Raw genomic sequence first — 5,000 nt, 5'->3', positions numbered from 1 at the left:
ATGTATATACACATGTACTATATACATGTATTTGTGTTTGTGTGTGTCTGTCTGTGTGTGTGTGTCTGTCTCTGTGTGTGTGTGTGTCTGTGTATGTGCGTGTGTCAGTGTGTGCGTGTGTGTGTCTGTATTCTAGAACTATTCCATTCAGGGATTATACAACGAGCAGTGACGGGTAAATCACAAATGCAAGTTGTATTTTATTCCATTATGTTATTAATGTTGATTTGAAATTACATAGTTTTATCTTTTTAGGTACATGTACATGTATTTGAATACAACGTTATTTAATGAATAAATATCTTACACAGGAGTGTAATATTATTTTTTATGAATCCATAACAAATCATTGATATCAATGCAAGGTTACGTTGGTTGTTTTTATTTGTTGTATTTTATTGCTTTAGATTGCACGATCCTTGTTGTGCCCTTAAAGGGACATACCCTAGTGTTTAAATACTAAAGCATATGTTTTACTATTTTAAGCTGCTTTGGATAATTGAAATTATACTTTACTTAGATTTTATTGTTTAGATTATCCATTTCCTTACATTCGAAGTGTTTTTGGTCATCCTGGTGTTTTTAATATCACAAAATGCATTTCTCATATTTTTAAAAACGCACGTGCGTCTGAGAAGTAACAGTTATCGAGTCGAGGTTCAGTCTATTTTTAGAGGGTATTTCACCATTTCAAAGTCACAGACCCATGTTTCACTCAATTGCAACTTTATCCAAATGTGTTACAGGTTTGTAGATTAACTAAACTTAATCTGCATTTTCATGGGTTGCAATGAGCGTCTTAACTGAAACAGGTGGAGATAACTCTATTCCAGCTGGCGCGACGATCGACAGGGTCCCAGAAACCTGGTTTGTCTCTGACTGTCTTCAGGTTATAAGCGACCAACTGAGTGACTGAGTTTGTTTTAACAGTAAAGTAATATTTTAAATATTAGAATGTGTTTTGTTGCATTTTTCTTAATGTCTATCTAATTGGGAAAAGTACATAAAAAAAAAATTGGGGTGGCAAAGTTGAGCTTTTATGCGGCAAAGTGTACCCATGCACACGTTTTTATACAGTGTCAATACGAACGCATTGATTATTATACAAAATATATATTTATTACTTTTACTGTTAATGTCTTTTCCACGATATCCCTTTAATAAGTGTATCTAAAACAAGGATGCCCAAATTAAATAGAAACATGTTAATCTCTATTTCACATCATCTTTCTTTGCTGTTATTTCTTCTTTTAAAATAATTACAGTGAATGCAATAGAACCGGTGCACCACGAACGTGTGTAGTATTTCATTACTTTTATACAGTGTGTGTAGTTTCAAGGTTTAATTTGTATGAAAAGAATGATACAGTTTTAATTGAATAAACCAGTTGATATATTAGTTAATTAATTTATGTGTAGTATAATTGTTGTGCTGTTTGTGGGGGGTTTTGGGTTGTTTTTTTGTTTTTGTTTTTTGTTTTGTTTTGTTGGGGGGTTTTTTTGCGGGGGGTTGGGGGCGCTTTCTCAAGTCCTATAATGACGGGTACTTCGCCCTCAAAAACTGAACAGTAGTTCTGTAGAATTTTATGCACATCCATATGCTGCTTCAAATGTCGAGTGTGTTATTGTTTATGGAAGATGTACAAAGTTATTCGGGTGGTGGTTTGTTTTTTGGTGGTTTTGGGTTTTCTGGTGGGGTTTATGGTTTTTTTAGGTGGGTGGGTGGATTGGCGCCAGTACTGCCAGTTGTGCGATGGGCCATAGGATCGATCACCATCAAAGACATTGTGTTTACTCTCCAGCCAATGGATAATAAACCAATGTGCTCTAGTGGCGTTGTTAAAGAAAACAAACTTTACGTTTCATCCATGAATAGAATTATTCCGATGTCATCACATTTTTATACTACCCCTTTATTCTGGATAGGTATCCGTGAGTGTTCCCAAGACAGGCGTGTTTGAACCTTTGGGAAATGTAAGACTGTGTAACTCAATTTGTTATTAATCATGTGACTGAACACAGTGCAGCAACGTAGTCCTCAATAGGTTCTACAGTACTTTTGTTTCGGCTGTTAAACACACAGCGTTCATATGACCACAGACCACAATTAATTTCGCTATATGTTTCTACTTAGCCTTAGTGGCTATAACATTTTTATTAATATTAGCAGGCCCGTGGATTTTTGTATGTACCTTTGCCTGCCTGGGGTACAAATACCCTGAAAAGGACAACCTCTGTTGTCCAGCTCTTTCTCCCAGCATATTGGTTTAAACAAACACACCCTCTAAACCTGGCCGGAGTACACCCATTTTACACAAAAAGCACTACTTTTGCATGGGCCGGAATTACCACAATCAAGTCTTCAATGTCAACAAGTTACACACGTTTACAAACTACATGCTCTCCCCTATCAACTTCAGTCAAATAGTTGCCACTTCATAGCTGTCTGTCATGAAATAATCACAGTCAAACAGCAGACTACTTGCGCGGACAAATTTCCGGACAACCAAATGGGAAGATAACTGTATTCTGAGGCCATATGTCTCATTAATCTTTCCCACAAAATGAGCATGAAAATTATCAATAATATATTTTAAGTGTGTGTGGAGGAGGCGCATTCCATTATACAGAGTCCATGCTTCTGGTCCAAGAGTAGGAATAAAGAACGTTGATATTTAGCTATTTGCCTATCTAGCTTTGCCACAATAGTATAGTTCTGCCACATCTGTTTAAAACATTTCCACTCATCACCACCACGTTTAATGGCGGTGGAGGATTAACTCTCGCAGGTAAATGTGGACCCATTTGGTCTTTGATACTTTTTTCAGATTCATCGCGTAATGTTTTTTTAATTCAGAAACTTTTGTTGAAATTACAGTTCGTAGTAGGGTAGTACTACTTATTAATGCAGGTGTAAGAATAATATATGTAATGTTATAGTAGAAACACAGTCGAACACTTCCGTTTTTTCCACCTATGAATTCAAGCAGTCGATCGCCACACACTCGTACTACATGTACTACGATTAAGTTAGAAGTTCGAACGCGGTAACCACAAACGTTCGAGAAATCAATGTCAATGTGTGCGCAGTTACCAAGTTTGTTTTGTTTAACGACACCACTATAATCCGTCCCACAGGGAACGCCTTTTTTGATACTATACAATTTACTACAACAGAGGCGGATTTAGGGGGAGGGAACAGAGGCCCGGAGCCCCCTAAATTTTGCGAGTTATGATTTTATTATATATATATACTCTTCAAAAAAAGAAACGCAAAAGGGTACAAATGGGTTATAACTCCGATTTTATGTTTCCTACCGGTTCATGCTTTGTGAATATAAGGTCATTGCATGTCCCAAACACATTCCCACGGTTACATTCGATAAAACGCAGCTACTGTCCAATAAAGTTCCAAAATGTGAATATTCGCAAAAACGCAGCCACGTGCAAACCATGTCACCACTGCACTTTGTCTGCACGTGCAACATGAACACCGACAGTATAAAAGTGCAGGGTGTTCGCTTGCCTGGCCTCTGTATCTGGCCGACAGTTGACAATCCAGGACATGCCACGTCTCAGTGAACCGCAGAGAAACAATGCCATCGGCCGACTAGACGCAGGCGAATCCAGAACGGCCGTTGCCAGGGCATTCCATGTGTCCCCAAGCACCATCTCCAGACTGTGGGACCGTTACCAGCAACATGGATCAACACGTGACCTCCCTAGATCCGGTCGACCACGGGTCACTACCCCCGGGCAGGACCGCTACATCCTGGTACTCCACCTTCGGGAACGATTGACTACTGCCACCTCCACAGGCGCAGCAATACCAGGTTTGCGCAGGATATCCGACCAGACCGTACGGAACCGCCTACGTGAGGTAGGAATTCGTGCCAGACGTCCAGTTCGAGGTGTCATCTTAACACCACAACACCGTCGACTCCGACTGCAGTGGTGCCAGATTCATCGACAATGGCCTCAACTGCGATGGAGACAGGCGTGGTTCAGTGACGAGTCCCGATTTCTGCTCCGACGTCATGATGGAAGATGTCGCCTGTATAGGCGTCGTGGTGAACGTTATGCGGCAAACTGCGTGCAGGAAGTGGACAGATTCGGCGGGGGTAGTGTCATGGTGTGGGCAGCCATCTCACACACTGGCAGAACTGACCTGGTCCACGTGCAGGGCAACCTGAATGCACAGGGCTACACTGACCAGATCCTCCGGCCACACATCGTTCCAGTTATGGCCAACGCCAACGCAGTGTTCCAACATGACAACGCCAGGCCTCACACAGCACGTCTCACAACGGCTTTCCTACAGAACAACAACATTAATGTCCTTCCTTGGCCATCGATATCACCGGATTTGAACCCAATTGAGCATCTATGGGACGAGTTGGACCGACGCCTCCGACAGCGACAACCACAGCCCCAGACCCTGCCCGAGCTGGCAGCAGCCTTGCAGGCCGAGTGGGCCACCATCCCCCGGGACGTCATCCGTACTCTGGTTGCTTCAATGGGCAGGCGGTGCCAGGCAGTTGTCAACACACGCGGAGGCCACACCCGGTATTGACTCCAGATGACCTTGACCTTGGTGGTGTGTCCTATCACTTACTCACAATGGACTAGAGTGAATTGTGAACAATCCTGCAACATTTGGTAATTATCGGACTCACCATTCAATAATTAAATCAATTCTCCAAATGTTACGACAATGTGGTTTTGCGTTTCTTCTTTTGAAGAGTATATATTTTTTTTTTTTTTTTTGACGATCCCCTCCAAACCTACCCCAAAATTTCATTGGCATTCCGCCTATGTCATTGCCCCCCAACCCACTAAATGGATTTTCTGGATCCGCCACTGTACAAGTTATGTATTTCTGAGCCGATTGTTTTGTAACACGCAAATAGTATTTGTTTCTTATTTCCAAAACACTTTTACGTTTCTTCTTACGTCATATCAAACTGAAATTATTAAATTGTAGAAGGATGGGACGGACT

Source organism: Gigantopelta aegis, chromosome 6, assembly GCF_016097555.1.
Source record: "Gigantopelta aegis isolate Gae_Host chromosome 6, Gae_host_genome, whole genome shotgun sequence".
NCBI lineage: Eukaryota > Metazoa > Mollusca > Gastropoda > Neomphalida > Peltospiridae > Gigantopelta > Gigantopelta aegis.
The sequence above is the reverse complement of the archived record's forward strand: the minus strand, read 5'-3'. Positions refer to the sequence as shown.